Raw genomic sequence first — 19,482 nt, 5'->3', positions numbered from 1 at the left:
GACACTCCCCCATACACACACCATAAAGAAGCATCTGTGTCGAGAACCTTTTTGTTTCTGGAATTTGAAATATTTCCTCCTAATCCCCAGGGAGTCCACATTATTATTATTGTATTAACATGGTTTACATTCATGATTTTTTTTTTTTTGCTCTCCTTGAAGCTCAAGGTGATTTAATAACCTTAAATTAGCCAAAACTAATAATCCAAAATGCCAACATGAAGACATGGTAACTCTGCTGTTCCAAGTTCCTGAGGAAGTATGTATGTATGGGCCATTAAATTTCCTTTACTCTCGAGGTTTGGAGGGGCTATGGAAAATTGCAAGGACTTTACAATCCTTTACAGTTATGGTTCTAGCAGTATCTGTAGTCCCTATTTTGCAGTTTTTAAAATCAGCATAGAAACTTTGCCTAGAAACTTATCTTCATTTCCAGACTTTTGGTGACCTCGTCAGAGGAGTGAAGCCAGTAATTCTCTGCTTCATGGATAGATGTGGAATGTTCTTAGCTCTTCCCAATGGATAGGTGATAGAGATGATTGAGGTGCTGGTGTTACAGAAAACTAGTTGGTCAATAGTTAAAATGGTAAAAAGAGATTTTATTCAGGAACAATTGCAATAGGGGGAAATAGACCTTAGTATAAAACTTGGCTCAATATTACAAAGATAACAAGGAGATTTATAACCAAAGAACAGATTGTGAGGGAAGGATGTTCAGTGGATAAGAAAATTACTAAGAGGTGACATCAAGGGCAGAGAGAATTCTTGCTAAACTTAGTTAACAGAATTCTTGCTGAAGGCAGGTCAGAGTGATCAGATATCATTGGGGGATGATGAGAAATGAAGAATTTAATAAGATATTGAGGGGAGAGCAGATATCAAGGGTAGAGAATACTCTCTAAACTGACTTAGCAGGATTCTTCGTGAAACTGAGTGATGTAGGCCCAATAGGCCCAATAAGATTGACACTGAAGTGCAAGGTCCAGGCCTGTTTGAGAAGAAGGCTCAGAGGAACTGACTAAAGTTTGATTAAGGAGAAAGACTTTATCTATGGGAAGAAACCAGAGAGGAGACAGAGAATCTGGGTGTTAGTCCTCTCCATGTAGGGGCTAGGAGAAGACTCCCAGCCATATGATTCCAACTCTTTCCCTGTCACTCTTATTTTAGGTGAAAATGACCAAACTGGATAAAAAGGATGGGATAGATTAAATATTCATTCAATTTTCTAGTGATTCTGATGGTTGTTTGATACATCTCCCCTTTCTCCTCACCCTGGCCCGATACCAGGCCTCTTTCAATGAAATTTCTCTAGTTATCAGAGACCTCTTATTTTTACCCACCTGGGAAACCTACTCACAGCTGTAAAGCAAGAAATTTCACCAACGCATTGATCTACTCAGGGAAGTACTAGAGAAGAAACTTCTGTCAAGGGAAGTAGTCATAAACTTGATTCAACATTCTGGGGAATAAACTTTGTTTTCCAATCTGGCTTTGCCAAACTTTTTATTCCAAGCTGGTCCTTTGACTGTTTCTCAAACTGTTCAGCGTTGGTAGGAAATAATGAGTATGATTAATGAGCACTCCTTAAAACCAAAAATGACAAGAGAAGATTTTTGATAATGTTCTTTCCTTTCCTTGTTCTCCTCTTGCCAAGGACAAAACCTATGAACAGTCCTTTGACAAATGCATGGTGTCAATTGAAAACGGAGTTGGGTTGAAGCATCTATTCAACACAGCAAATCTACCATCACCTTAAAGCAGCACCAACAGACATGTCTTTCCATACTGGTGAGTCAGCCCTATTATCTTTGTATATGTAGGAGAAGATTGCTATTGATACACAGAAGTCTAGGAAATACAGAGAGAATTCAAGGTTGCATTGGAATCTATCATTATTGAATAAAATCTCAAATCTAGATATTTTTTACATTAAATGAGGAAACACATTTAACTACCCACCAGGTTAATGTAATATATATTCCTTGCATGCCCTGAAATTTCTCTGGGAGCAAAAGGTAAAAAGTTATTTTGAAAATCCTTATTTGCATTGCTTATTTTTCGAAACATATATTTTGTTAACACTGCCAATGTTAACAATGAAAATGTTTATTTAATGATATAAAAGAGCACTCAAGAAATTGTCTAATTTCTAGGAAGAAATGGGTTCTAAAAATAAAATCAAATGTATGCCTAAGATCTTTTTGTATTAGGTTATTAAAATGGTACAGTGTATATTGTCCCAAATATCTCTGAAGGTTTCCAATGGTGATTGCATCTTTGCTTCTTCTGTTTCTATTTGTGAAAAATGCAGAAACAAGAGTTATAAGTAAGATGAAAAAATTTCAAATGCAACAGAGAAACTGTATAGGAGGTCTTTTTGGTGTAACTTAGCTTTAAACTGTGCCACCCAGATCAGTAAGGCACCTCTGTTATTCTGAAATTTGTGTGCTTGGAAACTTCAAGAAAAAAAAAAAAGCTTTTTATTTCTGGAGTTGAGACTGTTAACAGGAAACAAGAATTCAGCCACTAGAAAAGCACTTTTTTTTTCTGACACAAATTTTGCCTTTGTGCCTTGATTGACAGCCATCCCACTGTCTATAAACAATCTATGAGTTACCCCAAATCACCATTCAGTTCCTGCCTCCAACATTTAAACATCGAGTGGTTTTGCGCTCAATAAAATTCCTTTTCATTTCACCCTAGGTTGCCATGTCTCTTCAAACAGAGACAGAAAAGCCACGGCCTGTGTCAGACAGATTTTAATTTTCAGTCCTCATCCATTTGGGGAAACTAGACGCAGGCAAACAGACTCTAGCCCAAAGCCTAGCAACCTGTAGTTTAAACAGCCAATGCATATGAGTCCCGGGATGGGGGCCTGGACCTGTTCACACATGAATAAAGAAGATTAAGATTTCCTTTCAAAGACGTGAAACCTTTTTGACAGCCAGTGTCAACAGCACTGTCTGCCTTCAATGTGAACCAGTCTTCTAGCACAGATTCCCACAGGGAGGTCCTGCTGATTAGCATGCTCGACACCACCATTCCATGTCGGTATTTAATTGAAGAATGAGGCTGTAAAGTTTTGCAAACTCTGACTTATCCACAAAGAAAGGATAACTTACAGGAATTGTTGAAAGAAAATACCAGTGAACATGAACACCTACAGAGAGCATTTAAAAAGTGGACGAACCGAGCAGGGGAATGAGGAACAACAGCGATTTCTATTATCTAACTGCAGAGAAGTTAACAAAAGTTTCCTAGTTAAAATACATGTTTTGAAGTCATAAAAAAACAGCTCCTACTCTTAGAGAGAAAAACGGTTTAAGTTCCTTCTCAAATCTTTTAAAGTGTGTTAAAGAATAAGCATTTATTCTGAAAACCAATATAAATTGGCAAATAAATACTATTTGCCTTTGCAGTTCAGGGGGAAATCTTTATTCATAAATATTCAAAAAAATTTAAATATGAATTCTTTGCACATGAGCACTTGATAATGTTAAATGAGGTGGACCAGGCCTCTATTAAATAGTGAGTTCCGTATCACATTGCGTGTTCTTAGGATGAGCCAAAAGAAGGGAAAAGTTATGTCTACAAATGCCAGCCTCGCCAGTTTAATTATCTCACTTCAATTACAAGTTCAAACACTTAACACTAGTTACAATACAGACCATTTCTGCTTTGAAATGGTATGCGACTATTAAATTACATGTACTGAATCATTTTGGGATGAGTCAGAATAGCTATTTACAAGAACATAGCTGTTTTTTATTATGTGACAAATGTTTATGCAATTTGATGTCAACTGTTTATACTTCAAGTCTGGATAAGAATGTGAAGCACAATGTGCTACTCACATATATAGATGCCGTGTTTCCTCACCATTGACACTTACACCTTGAGTTCCTTTTCCAATGATGGTTAAAGGTTTGCACTGATCTATCCAATGGTATTCATTTACTAAATGTTTATTTGCTGGGCACCTTCTTATGCCAGGGATTTGGGCAAAGGGTGAGAATGGAGGCTGTGTGTCCTGGAGCCAGCTCCTACAGGCTTGCAGAGCCAACTGTGCTCGTCTCTTCCCAGCTCCAGCTGTGTTCGGTGTCATCACAGCTACCAGGATCAGCAATCGGTAACCTGAAATCAGATATGGTGAGAGTATTTACAGCACAGAAATCATCTACTACTGTAAAGCAGGGCTTCTTTTTATAGTCAGTTGTTAAACATTTATTAGCATCTCACTGGATAGAGAGGTGAGTGAAAAAGAAGGTTCATGCCTTATTTGGTCCTATGGCCAGGGGTTGCCTCTTTAACTTTGCAAATAGTGTATTCAGAAACAGTGGTGAATTTGTGGCAGTAGAGCAGAAGAAACTACAGAGGGATTGAATCTGAAGTTTTTATCTCCGGGACTTGGGCAGAGCTGGTACAAGGCCAGACTGTCTATAAATAAGAATCAGAGCTGGATAAGATGGCAGGAACTGGGGATCAACTCAAGGTTTGGATTCCTCAAGACCAGGATGAGGCTTAAGCCAGAGTGAATTCTCAAGTAGGAGACAACCATGGGGAAAGAGAAAGGACACCAGGTCTGAGCTATCCAAGATAAGGTGGCCTGGAAAAGCTAAATGTTTAAGCCTGTCTTAGGTCAACGCTCTCTGATCATTTTCATGTCTAACATACTTTCACTGCCAGTTAACTAATTTCTATCCTTTTCCTCATGGCAAGGGGTGTTCTAGAGCAGTGGCTCTCAAACCTTACCATGTAAGTCTTGTTATCAGTAAAATATAGATGGCAAGGGCTTGGCCCCAGAGTCTTTGATTTAGTAGGTCTGGAGTGGGGCCCAGGGAATTTGTATTTCTAACAAGCTATTAGGTAACTATGATGCCCCTGTTTCAGAGATAACACTTAAGAGAACCTCTGCTCTAGGATTGAATCAAACATCTCAACTTCACTTATTTCACTTATTTCAGAAGAGCAATTACTTTTGCATCACATGGCATCATAACTATCTTTCATTTATGCATCAAGGTCTGTAAAACCCCTCCCCAGCTACATGGGAGCATAAGAAATAGTTAACTGTTTCTAATAGGATCCTTCATCATCACCATTTGGTCTTTGTGGGGAGATGCTATTTTGGGAGACATCCACACAATTCTTTGAACTTGACAGCCTCGGATAATTGCCTAGAACAAATAAAGGCTTATGTGCTATATAAAATACTTTATATACAAACACAAAATACTTTATTGCAAGAACAGTCATCACAAACTACATTCTTGTGCCTGACTATTGCTGTTATTGCCTAGAAAAAGGGAACCGCATACACATTCAGCAAATCAGCCCTTTCTTCAGTTAGCCTCCCAGAGTTGTTTTTCTTGTTTTGTTTTTTTTAGAGAGAAGGTCTTGCTCTGTCACCCAGGCTGGAATGCAGTGCCATCAGAGCATAGTAAGCTACTGCAGGCTTAAACTCCTGGGCTCAAGCAGTACTCCTGTCTCAGCCTCCTGAATGGCTGGGGCTTTTTTTATTTTCATTGTTGATAGACATGGGGTCTCATTATGTTGCCCAGCCTGGTCTTGAACCCAGAGCTGTTGTTTTTATGCCAGCCACGGGAACATAATAGTAATCAGCTGTAGTCATAGTACTGCAACACAGATCATTAAAAAAGCATATTGATAATTAAATACATAATTAGGAAATACTCATTTTATGACCTGGAAAGTGCGATTTAGCATGATTATGTAGAAAGACAAACAGGCTAACCTCTACTAATATGCTTTTACACCTTTCTGCACCTCACTTCTCACCGAGTTCTAGCCAGTTCAGCTCAGTAGTCACAGAACTGGGTCTCAGACAAGGGAGACCTCATTTGTAATAAGGGACTGTTGTTGTTTCAATTAAGTGGCTATCACTAGGGCTCCATCATCAAAATAGCAGCCCCATGGCCTATCATTCCACCATTACAACTGATTCTTTTGGAGTTTCAAGATGCATTCCTCTTAGAAGTCGTCTCCACCTTTAGATGTGAATGCCTTCTGGGAATTCTCCGCTTGAGGTTGGATATTAGCTCAAAGGCAACGTAACCTGCCTCACAAAGCTGGCACTTCCTGTACAGACACAGAGTCTTTACACCTTTATCAATTTGTGCTAAGGAATAACTCATGATTAACCACAATAATTTCTAAAAGTAAATATGTTTTAAGTTTTTTTCAAAAAAGAGAAAAGAAAGTCATATATAGTACTAAAAAAGAAATCTGACATTTTTACTGATCTGATTTTTTTTTTAACTCTGAATGTACAGGATATTATGAAAAAAATTAGCCAGTAAACTGAACAAAAAAAGAAGAGGGAACACTATTAACTAGAAATAAACAAGGCCAGAGAAGGATAACCGAGATTACAATAATCAACAGCATCAAAGAGCTGCCTCTTAAGTTAGACTGTATACAATATTGACACAGAATCTTTATAAATGTCTGTGTAACAGATGCTGCTTGAGAAATATTTAGAGTCCGAACCTGGTGTGCTATTCTACAGATATTTTGCTGCATTCACTATCTGCATAAAATACATGATGAAATATTTTATGGCCTCAGTTTTACTGGGATTCATTTTAATTTAGGTTAACTTGATAAAATTAAAACAAGCAGCTATTTATGTTATGAACATGTTGTATAGAATTTCATGAATGAAATTTTAATTTATAACACATTTTTCATCCAATTCACATCATTTCATATGTTTCACAAATAGAAGTCAACTCATATTCTAATTTACTGAAATAAATATGTCTAGACACTGAAAGATTATAAGGAAACATACAAAGATAAGTATAGCAGATACACAAACACTCTGAAATTGATTCTATTCTCTCAGATTTCAGTTATTTATAGGAGCTCATTTTCAGGCTGAAGAGTGGGATCTGGTAGCAGTAAGGGACTTGTCATTTTAAAACATAATTCCTACCACAAATAAAAGCCCTTTTTATCCATTTCAAAAATTTGTTCTAGTGAATTAAATCAACTTAGAGAGCCATGGGTATTGTTCCACAATTCACATAACCTTATAACACATGACTCCTTCAATGTGGTTCATGAATGGCCTCTCACTTACGGTTCTGGGAGAAGTCGTAATAATCAGAAGCAAAGAAGGTGTTTTGTTCCCCCTCAAAGTTGAGGCTCACATGGCTAAAACAGCTCACTTTTCACTTTGGAGATTTTCTTTTTCTCCAGACAACATATTGGTTCTTTCCACACAATCTGGGAGCTCTATCTCTCAAGCTCTGTCTCCTTCTTTATCTGCACTTGGGGTAGTGTGGGGAATGGTAGTGGACTGGAGAGGGGGTGTATGTATAAGTGGTCTATGCCAGATTGCTGAAGAGAGACCCAATTGCTCAACTCTCAGAAATTTTGCAAGTTGGCTCTTAAAGACAGCCATTTCAACAATTGAATTATAAAAACATAAAATTAAATGAATTATATATTAAAAAGTAAATGGATTATAAATTATTTAATAAAAGTAAAATGCATTATATATTTATTATATAAAATGAATTACATACTAAAGATAACAAACCTACAAAACATCACTTTCTATTTAGTTGTTTTCATTTTCCTGTTGCCTATGCATTAGGTTCTAGGGTACCATTTCAGCTTTTGAAGCTGAAATGAGACTATTTTCTCTAAGTTAGGTGATTATTGGTGATTTCTTTCTTACACTGCATTTATTGCTTTTCTTCTGATTTTTAGTGATGTTATCTTTACCCTCCATCCCAAAATATGTATTTTAAGGAAAATTTTCTTAGCTTCAAATGAATGGATAAGCAGGACAAGAAGAAAGCCAAGGACTTAATTTTTAGAATTAAAAGTGTTTTTTTCTTTCTCTGCCAAGCCCCAGCAGTGGAGGCATTTGGGTTCTGCAGAAATGTCTAAAGTGGCTCAAATGTGGGCAGTCAGGACACTCGGCCTACCATACCTAACCCAAAGGCTAAATCTCAGTCTGGAGGAGAAGTGGAGCACTCAGAGCTAAAACTTTCAGGAATTCTCAGAACCTCATATCAAATGCTTCTTCGTTTTACCTCCTGTTGAAGTATATCCTCATCTGCCTCAGTGCCCATAAGTATGGGCAGATTGTGTTTAACTTCATTTGCAATTAATTTAATAGATTTTGTATTCAACATTTCTGCTAGGAAATAGTCTCTCCTCAAACTAAAATTCATTGCAAAAAGGTAATTCACTCAAGAAAAATCATGATGATTTTCTTCAAACACCTTTGATGTTATTCAACAATCATATCCAATGGGTAAAATTTAGAGTTCAACTTTTAGCTTGCATTTCTTCCTAACCAAACATCTCAAGTTCAAAACATAAAGCAGATTGCTTTGTGCAGTTGTTATCACATCAATGGTCACCTACACTTCCTGAGCCCGATGGAGAACTCTCAGAGAAGCATTGTGTATTTGTCAATATCCTGGAGTTTTGAAACTCCCAAGTGTTGCCACCATTTGACCTGAAATTTCCTCTCCTCTAAGTTTCCTGCCTCTAAACACAAGACAAACAAACCTTTACTTAACTTAGCTCATGTGTGAATTTTTAGGGTCATTTGTTTCATGTCTCTTTGCTAAGTTTTGATTTACCCAAGGCCAGTAGCCTGAACTCAACTTTAGCAGTCCCAGGGCTCAGTAGATTTGTCCTGTAGATTTAATTGGATATTTATATTCCATGCATTTCTTCTTTCAGAGCATAGGAGAAGTATAGGATAACACCTTAGTTGAATATTGACCCTAAAATAGCTGTTCATTTGTAGCACTCGTAGGAACCTGAAACTATTTACATTCAGTAGGAACCTGAAACTATTTACATTCAGCCGACATTTCCATTAGGTAGGATGCTGCCTGCTAATTCACATTTGCCTGGCATTACTCCTAAGAGTTCAGATTTAATTTTGATAATATAAACTCTAACATTTAATAAATAATAAGCAGCAAAAATTAGAACAATTATTATTGGGCATTTTGAATGAAAAAAACAGTATGCTATACTAAGTTTTGGGGTTCCTCAATATCTTAGTCTATATTGCCTTTGGAAAGAAGCAATCCTTAGATAAAAAAATAGAATACTTTTAAATTTCTCTCCTTTTCGTTAGTGCATAAAACTGAGACAGGTATTGTCATTCTTGCCACTGACTCAGTGACATGTCAGAAACAGTGAAGTCTTAAATATATGCCTCAAAATTTCAGCTGCCTATATATAGCATAAAATTCATTGCATTTAGAAAATAAAGTTCTGTTCCCTTAGCAATTTTCAAGTAGATCTTAAATGTTCTCAACACAAAAAGATTAGTATGTGAGGTGATAGATATAATTAGCTTGATTTAATCATTTCACAATGTATACCTTCAATTATACCTTAATAAAGCTGAATAAAATAAATTAACTTAAAATTTTAAAATAAAAAAAGGTCAAAGTTTTGACTACTATCACATTTGAATACCTTGTGCATTGCTTTATTTAGGTAAACAATCAACATTTTCTTCATTCAACAAATACAAACAGAAGCCAACATGTGAAAGATATTGTGAAATATATCAAATAGGGTCAGAAGCTACAAAGGAAGCTTGTATTCATTGCACCTGTTTAAATATCTCAACAAGAGCTCTCTAATTCAGTTTCCTTGGAAAACTACATATGATCTTCTGAAACTATGTAAACTTCAAATATAAATTAACTAAAACTTTGAGAATATGTATAAATACTTTTTATTCATGCTCTTAGGAAAATGACATTAAAAATGGAATTTTAAATCATCTGAAAGTCGAATTCTGGAAAAAATAAGAAGGCAGTTGAGAGATTCAAGACAAGGAATCACAGTTCTGTGGGCAGTCCAGATAGAGAAACCAGCCTGAGTCTGAGTTTTTGATTATCACCACAACCCAACAGGGCACTCCTAGCGGGGCCTCAAAGTCTTCACTCCCTGGCTTGGCATAACACTATAAGGGTTTCCTTCAGAACTGAAAGAACTACATTGGCTTCTTAGAAACTGTGTGCTTTATCCCACCTACCTGATCTTTACGAAGAAGCTGTTAAAAAACCTTTAATAACTGGCCTAGTCTCTAAGACTCTTCTAAGAATCCTCATGCAAGGTTCTTTTTTGGTTTATTTGTTTTCAGTTGAAGTCTAACTCTGTTGCCCAGGCTAGAGTGCAGTGGCACGATCTCAGCTCACTGCAACCTCTGCCTCCCAGGTTAAAGTGTTTCTCCTGCCTCAGCCTCCTGAGTAACTGGGACTACAGGCATGCACCACCATGCCCAGCTACCTTTTGCATTTTTAGTAGAGATGGGGTCTCACCATGTTGACCAGGCTGTTCTCAAGCTCTTGGCCTCAGGTATCTGCCCGCCTCAGCCTCCCAAAGTGCTGAGATTACAAGTGTGAGCCAGCACACCTGTCCTCATGCTCAATTTTTTCTTAAATTAATCCAAGAAAAACATCTAGGGATCCAGAGTAGACATCCTAGAGTGTCATTAAAAATTAGTGTTATCGATGATAAAAATAAGCAATTTAAGAAGTATTACCTGTCAAGCCTATATTTTAAAAATACCAGAAGTTGATATAGTAACTACAAATGAATTATGCCTATGTGTAATTCATAGGCATAATGAACTGAAAGGGCCCGGTGTGATGTGATTACACAGAGTAAACTCAAATTGAAAAATCTCTGGTTTTATAAAGGGCTAAAATTGCAACACAAATTCCCATTAATGATAATAACAAAGAATCCTTTATGGTTAAGTGTGGAAACACTGGAAGAGATAACAGGAGTACTGCAGCAATCTAAAAAATCTGATGATACTCTTCAGAGATTACACAGTATTTTCCAATTCAAGATAGCCAGCCTATTTTGTTGGGGTATTTATTGGGACAAGTTTCAATAGCCCTGTCTTCAAAAACACTAAAATTATAAGCATTATATTCCAATTATAAAAATATGATGGCATTACAAACACAAATCCACTAATAACCTTGAAACTTTGCCTACTATTTATTAAAAAAAAAACCCTCATTAATCCATGAACTTAGACATCCAGAGTTTCCTGATTTAAAGCATGGCTATTACCATGTTTCTGGTAAAATAAAACACCCATACTCTGTTGGCTGAGGTATATCTGTGATTGTTTCACACCTCATTTGACAGAAACTTTATGAGGTCTGAGTTGGTATTTGTGGAAAACTCTATATTTTTCTCATGGCAAAGAGCCAACAATAATTTTGTCTACCACTTTTTATGTAGTGGTGTCTTTGAAAAACCCTTGCCAAAATAATCTCCATGGAAGCCTAATCTTAGATGAGTAACAATGAACAGATACTGTGAACAAAATGTGAGAGAGGTAGAGACACTAAAAATACTAATATAATTTAATGTAGGGGCAAGAATTAGGGACAAAGTCCAGATCATGGGGTCACGGCATGTAAAAATAGTGGAATTCTGTAGAAATGGCAGGTTTGATGTCAGAGGCAGAAAAGGACCAGGAAAGCAAAAGTAATTCAATTTTAACAAAATTCTGGCCAAATGTCATCAGTAAATATTGTATTAATAAAATGGGAAAATGTAGAGCAAAGCTGGCATGAAAATAGATGGGTCAAATTGGGAAAAAAAATCTTACAATTAAGGCATTTTGTGCCTTCACCTGGCAACTGGCATAGGAGTTCCAAAATGACAACATTCAAATATCCATCTCAGTTGGAGCGAATTCTCTTTGGCTCTCAAAGAAGGATCTTGTCTTTAGTTCCTGATATAGACAGACCCTGTGAGATATTCTTTCATGAAACTACTCCAATGATCATGTCTCCAAGCTTGCCTAACTTACTCAAAACATTCTTCTCTTTCTTCACTGAGTCTATTTTCACTTGCTTAGTCCTTCTATTTGAGAGAGCTGCCCTTCTCCAGATGATATGCTGTGAACATCAATCTAAGAGAATGGCTTTTATGAGGTTTGAGGCCTAAAATTTCACAGTTAGTCCTAGGATAGAATTTTATGAACGCATTGAAAGAACAATTCTGATTTTAAATAGATACATGCAGTGATTTATCCACTGCCCATTCGGCTTGAAGGAATTCAAGTTTTCTGAAGTGAGGATTTGGTCATTTGGACTGTAGTTGAATCTGCTAAATGGCCTTCTTTTATAGCTAACCCAACATAATGAGATTACATAATCTCTCCAGATCCAAGAAAATGTAGTTTGTTCTTTTTCACTTCTAAGCCAGGTTAAAACATGTTACAGAGATTTTCCCAGAAGATTTTCGCTTACAACTGAAAGACTGACTAATTAGATATCCTTTGCTTTATTAAACTATACAGACATTTTCCAGAAAGAGAAATGATCACTCATTAATCCTGGTTATTCTTCCTCCTTGTTTTCTACCTCTCTGGTTCCTTAATCTTAAGTTCTTTTCCTGCCTTCCCTGTAGATGGAATTTTAAAGAAATACATTCTCAGTCTTTGCAGTTAACTTCCCTGTGGGATCTCAATTTGACCATGGCTTTATCTAATACGTACTTGCTCATGACTCTACTGCTTACATCTAGCCAAGTTTTCCCGTGAGAACCCCAGAGTCACATATCCAACTGCTCACTAGACAGCTCCATGTGAATGTCTTACTTGCATCTCAAATTTGAAATGTTCTAAAATGAATTCCTTAACTCCTCAAATCTATTTCCGTATTCCTGTCTCAAAGAATGTCTAATCAGGCATCATAATCTCACATTTGTGTAATGTGATTGCCACTAGTGAGTATTCTGCCTCCCATCTTGAGCTGTTTTGATGGTAATTCATATTCCATGTGGTTTCTATTCATTTACTCAAGAAATACTAAAAGAACACCAGCTATGTGTTGGGTAATATTTTAGTCATTGCAGACACCTCAGTGAGTATTAACAACAGAAAGCCCCGCTCTGATGAAATGTGTATTTTAAGACAGTACACAGTAAAATACATGTAGGATATGTCACATTCTGATAAGTCCTGTGAAAAATAATAAAGAGAGTACATTAGTTTGTTGGCACTAGCATAACTAGGTACCGCAGACTGTTTGGCTTAAACAATGGAAAGCTATTCTGTCACAGTTTTGGAGCCCTTAAGATCAGGATGCCGGCAAGGTTAGTTCTTTCTGAGGCCTTTCTCCTTGGCTTGCAGATAGCTGCCTTCTTCCTGTGTTCCCACAGGCCTTTTCTCTGCATACGTCCCCTTCCTGGTGTCTCTCTTGCAAAAAGGACACAAGTCCTAATGAATTAGAGTGCCACTCCTATGACCTCATTTAACCTTAATTACTTCTTTAAAGGCTCTGTCTCCAGATGAAGTCAAATCAAAATGTAAATTTCAGGGGGATGCACTTCAGTCCATAATAGAAGGATACAGAGCATGTGACTCTGCTTCTCAAAATCCTTTAATTACTCCTCATTGACTTCCAGAAAAAAATTAAATCTTCTTTCCTTGGAATACAACATTAGCAGACCTATTTGGCTTCTTCCATGGGTGGTATAGCTTTTGCAATACTAAATAAATTCTGCCAGTGTGCTGTTTTCCATGCCTGAAATCTTTTCTGTCTCATGTCTAAGAGGAATCCTCTGTAAAAGCTCTTTCTCCTAGGCAGAATTGGACCTTCAATGGTCCAATAGCTCTTGTTATATACCCTTATTATAATACTTAGAAATGTATATTTGTATGCTCACTTAAATGTCTGTCTCTCCACTGAACTTTCATTTATCTGAAGGTAGGAATGATGCTACTTTTTATTCATAGCACTTTGTAGAGAACTCTGCACATAATATGCTTTTATTGTTTGTCTGTTTTACCCTCATCTTGCTTGTAATTATATTAATATTTCTTAATTAAAAGACAAAAGAACTTTTGAATAAAGCATAAATTACATGTTAAGAAGTCAAATAAGTTAGTTTTTTGTCCAAAAAGTAGTTTAAAAATGTTATTGTGGCTGGGCACGGTGGCTCACATCTATAATTCCAGCACTTTGGGAGCTGAGGCGGGTGGATTACCTGAGGTGGGATTACCATCTCTACTAAAAATACCAAATTAGCTGGGCATGGTGGCATATGCCTGTAATCCCAGCTACTCAGGAAGCTGAGGCAGGAGAATTTCTTGAACCCAGAAGGCAGTTGTTGTGGTGAGCCAAGATTGCACCATTGCACTCCAGCCTGGGCAACAAGAGCAAAACATCTCAAAAAAAAAATCCTATTGTAAGTCTTTTTGTAAAACCAAAAAATTAGCATATATTATATTCCATGCTATTTGGGAATAGATATAAAATATCTATTTGTCATTTGAGAAGAGCTATAGATCTTTATCCATCTATCTTTATATATAGATAGATATCCAGATATGGATATACATATTGTTAGTTTTCAGATCAGGTAAAAAAATAACAGATCCTACAGATATATATTATGTTTCATAATGTTCAAACTATTCCCAACTGTCATGAAATATAATGTAGAATCTGATTTTATTATTCTACTTGCAAACCTGTCACATTTTTCAGATGCTAGAGAAAAATGGGAGACTCTTGGGACAGATGCAAAAGTGATGCAAAAAGGACAGGTGATGCCTGTGCATGCAGCAAGTCACATTACAGAAGAAAAGTCCTGAGTTTAAGAAACCCTGATCTTTTGTAATGGGCGGTAAGCAAGCTTGCCTGACTTTTGCCTTGAAGGAAGACATTATCTTTATTATACTAAAGTGTAAACAAATCTGCCTTTTGCTGCATCTTCTAAGGCTGTTTGCTGTACAGATGTCCTTGGAAATATTGTTGAGAAAAAGGCTGTATGTAAGATACTATTCTCCAGGTGCTCACAAGAAGCACAGAAGTATGAGAGACCAATGAAGAATTGTCTCACACCAGTAGAAAACAACTTCTCTTGTTGATTAGGTTATTTTAAAATGTTATTACTTAAGGGAGGTAGACAAGGATACTGACATATATAAAATGGCTTCAGAAGAGAACTTCCTATGGTGTCATCCTAAGTTGCCTTCTTTTCAGATCAGAATAGGGCCTGCTCTATTCAGAACAAAGAATCTTATCATAAGCAATGCAACATTATATTAGTCCATTTCCATGCTGCTGATAAAGACATACCTGAGACTGGCCAATTTACAAAATAAAGATTTGTAATGGACTTAAGAATTCCACATGGCTGGAGAGGACTCACAATCATGGCAGAAGGCAAGGAGGAGCAAGTCACATCTTACATGGATGGCAGCAGGCAAAGAGAGAGCTTGTGTAGGGAATCACCCATTTTTAAAGCCATTGGATCTTGTGAGACTTATTCTATATTATGAGGACAGCATGGGAAAGACCTGACCCCATGATTCAGTTATATCCCACTGATTTCCTCCCACAACATGTAGGGATTATGGGAGCTACAAGATGAGATTTGGTTGGGGACACAGAATTTAGACTGTAAGGTCCAGCTCTAATCAACAGACACAGGACACACCAGTAAGTAACCAATGTGTGAAGAATAAATATTCCTGCTTTACTTTGTTCATTGTGCTCTCATGGCAGGATTGCTGATGGGCAGCACCCTTTCTACAGGAAGTAAATTGCCTTGATGAGAGATCTTTGGCTCAGTGCTGATCTTTCTTCACAGCATCAAGCATTTGTTCCCAATTATTTGATGGCCCGTGTGAGGCCTTCATTCTCACCTGAGGAAAGGGTTTCTGATCACCTCTCGTGAGGAGATGCATCCTGTTGCCTCGTTTCAGTGGCCTCAGGAGAAAGGAATGAGGATCCACCTGGTGCAAGGAATAAACCTGGACTCTCAGCAATGAGGGGAGAAAAGGCTTGCAACCCTGCAGTGACTGGGAAACTCTGTTCACAGACCAAGGTAAGAAATGTCATGGGAGTGACCAAGTATTTCCTTGGTGGTTACTCCAAATGTTTTATAAAGGCTGAGACTAGTCAGCCAAGATTCTAACGTTACTAAGAAGAAAAGAAGTTTATTGATGGCTATCAAGTAGCTTACAGGCTCATCATGAGGGTTGGAGAATTGATATGAGATACTCACCCCAGGAGCAATGTCAAAAGTTAGGCTGTAGTACTGGCCCAGTGAGAATACCATTGCTAAACATTAAATGCTGTGGCTTGTACCTCAAATAACATTAACACCTCTTGCTGGATCCCACCCTTAACATCACTCCTTCTGTCCCAGGATTCAGTCCATCTGTGACTACTGCTATTGTCAGTAAGTCTCTGAGGCATGTGGTTATGACTGAGGAAACTTAGTTCATTTGCCTGTACTTCAGCTGCAGAGAATCCCTGAGCAATAGTATCTAGCACTTTCCACTGCTGCCTTCCATGAAGATCATAAGATAGAACATTCCACAGAGAAGGTATTCAAGTATTAGATGGCCTAAACTAATGACACTACTATAATACTCACTTGAAACTGACTGGAAATACTATATAGCACTGAGTCAATTAGTAAACATTTATTATTGAATGATATTATATAAAACAAATTAGAATTATTTAAGAAATGAGTAATGACTCAAAAGATTTATAAGAGCCAGACAGGTAAGATAGAGTAATGAGATAGAACAGGTTCAAAATAAAAATTGAGAGTGCTGGTGACACTGGCAAACAGGAAACCATAAGACCAGATTAAGGACAACTAGTGGCAATTATTTTTTTTTAAGCTTATATAAATGTAAGGGGTAAGAGATACAGTGCAATTTCTGCTACATGGATGTATTTTGTGGAGGTTAAGCCTTGGCTTTTAGTGGTATCCATCACCCAAATAATGTACATTGTATCCATTAAATAATTTCTTATCTTCCACCCTCCCACCTTTCTGAGTCTCTAATATCTATCAGTTCATACTCGATGTCCACATGTATGCATTATGTAGCTCACACTTATAAGTGAGAACATGCAGTATTTGTCTTCTCTTTCTGAGTTGTTTCACTTAAAGGCCTCCAGTTTCATCCATGTTGCTGCAAGACATTATTTCATCCCTTTTTGTGACTGAATAGTATTCTATTGTGTATATATACCACATTTTCTTTATCCAATCATCTGCCAATGAGAAGTTAGATAGATTCTATATCTTTGCCATTGTGATAGGGTTGTGATAAATATACAGGTGCAGGTATCTTTTTTATATACTGATATCTTTTCTTTTATGTATACCCCCAGTAGTGGTAGCTCTATTTTTAGTTATTTGAGTAATCTCTATACTGCTTTCCACGGATGTTGTACTAATTCATACTGTTTTCCATGGACATTGTACTAATTTACACTCCCACCAATGTAGAAGCATTCCTTTTTCTCCACATCCTCACCGACATCCATTTTTCACCTTTTTAAGAATAGCCATTCTGACTGGTATAAGATGATATCTCATTATGGTTTTAATGTGCATTTCTCTGATGATTAGTGATAATGAGCACTTTTTTCCATATTCTTATTGGCCATTTGTATTTCTTCCTTTGAAAAATGTTTATACATCTATCCATGTTCTTTGCCCACTTTTTAATGAGATTGTTTGTTGTTGAATTTTTTGAGTTCCTTATATCTGAGTTTCAGTTCCTTGTCAGATGCAAATTTTGTAAGTATTTTATTCCATTCTACAGGTTTTCTGTTCACTCTGTCGATTATTTCTTTTGCTTTCTGGTTTAATTAAGTCTCATTTGTCTATTTTTTATTTTACTTTTGCTTTTGTGGTCTTAGTCACAAATTCCTTTCTTAGACCAATGTCTGGAAGAGTTTTCCTTAGGTTTTCTTCTAGTATTGTTGTAATTCTAGACATTTAACCATTTATCAATCATGAGTTGATTTTTATGTGTGGTGAGAGACAGGGGTCCAGTTTTTTATTCCTCAGCATGTGGCAATTTAATTTTCCCAGCACCATCTATTGTAAAGGGTGACCTTTCCCCAGTGTATAAATTATTTTGCACAATATTGCTAAGTAATTTCTTCTGAGGGAATCAATTCTTTGAAACATATAATTTGAAATATAAGTCTGTAATGCATAATAATCACATAATTTGTGGTGGCTTATGAATTTGAATTTTTTATTAATATGTCTATACTAACACACTATTAAATAGAAAGGTTGTAAATATCAGCCACCATTATGTATTGTGACTGTTTGCATTCATTCATTTATGCCCGTGAACTGGGAGGATCTACAATGAATGGACGTATAGACACTGATTCTCTCAGGAATAAATAAAAATATAACTAGAAAACAGACTTATTGAAAATATATAAATTGGCTATGAGTTTACATATGGTATTCTCTAGCCATAAAATTGAAACCAAAATTATAAAAATTGAAAAATCAATATAAAGCAGATTTTTCCATGATCTAAAATTAGATATTCTCAAGTGCAGCTCTTCTATGTTTCCTTGTCTAAGAAGCCAATGGATAAGAAGCTAATAAATCCTTGCTTTATCCTATGGTCTTTATCTGATAATGTACAGATAATTCAACTATGAAATTGAAAGCAGGCTAATAATAAACGAATGTCTCAATTCCATAACATAAAGTTGCTAAGTATTTTGAGAAAAATCACAACCATCTGAAATCTGACATAAACAATAAAATGAATGGTAGAGAAAACATGTAAAACTAAACAATCAGCCAAAAAGTTAGAGGGCTCGTACATATCACTGTCACCATGAATAAGGTTAGGTGAGGTTTACGAAGATTTAAAATGATCCAAAATTCACTTAAAGTAAATGTGAATTTTGGCAAAGCCTAATTCCACATGCAGTTTTTAAAAAATTAATTTGTCTTTTCCAGATTTTATTCTCAAATCCATCTAAATTTATAGTGTTATTCTATTCTGCACTAAGTTTCTATTTGGAGTTTGGGTTTTTTGTTTTTTCTCATTTTGCAAATTATTAGAGAAAAACTTGATATAAAATATGGAACATATTCTAGGTTGGAATGATAGCACTAACACACAAAAAAATATGAAATCATTATACCATGTTAATAGAATCTTCAAAATAAACTTTGGTCCATTAATAACAAAGTGTATACCATCTGTTTTTATATTTTGGAAAATTACATTTAAAGCTTATGTTTCCTTGAGTAGCATAGGGGATATGAGAATTTTTTCTTCATTGCTTTCAAAACCAAACAAAAATCTTGTCTTGGGAATTTGTAGCCTTAACTATGTGGCATTAGGTATAGTCTACCTAATGAACATCCCTCACTGTTGTAACTATTCCCAAGCCATGTGATGTTTGAAAGTATACACTGAGATCTGAGACCTAAACGAGATGACATGTTTAAAATCTTAGAGGGCCTGTGATGTGAGGCTTGCATGTCTCACCCTATGTCTCTATAACATCACATATAGAATGCTTTGACAGCTCCATAGAGAAGCAGTATATACCAAGTTCTCTGAAGATTATCGGTCAACAAAGTTTCTTCTTGTGTTGTGCATCCCTTGTCCTTCTGTTTTCTTCC

The 19,482-nt window shown here is 36.4% G+C and overlaps 1 long non-coding RNA gene across 1 annotated transcript; it reads left to right on the top strand.

Annotated features, from left to right (window-relative positions):
* The first annotated feature begins 1,651 nt into the window (after positions 1-1,651).
* LOC144579707 (uncharacterized) lies at positions 1,652-18,325 on the top strand. The gene is made up of 2 exons (XR_013527877.1): positions 1,652-1,788; positions 15,764-18,325. It is a non-coding gene; the product is annotated as an uncharacterized LOC144579707 (long non-coding RNA).
* Positions 18,326-19,482: the final 1,157 nt, after the last annotated feature.

This window comes from Callithrix jacchus, chromosome 16 (genome assembly GCF_049354715.1).
Source record: "Callithrix jacchus isolate 240 chromosome 16, calJac240_pri, whole genome shotgun sequence".
Lineage (NCBI taxonomy): Eukaryota > Metazoa > Chordata > Mammalia > Primates > Cebidae > Callithrix > Callithrix jacchus.
This window is presented reverse-complemented; position numbering and strand designations above follow the sequence as displayed.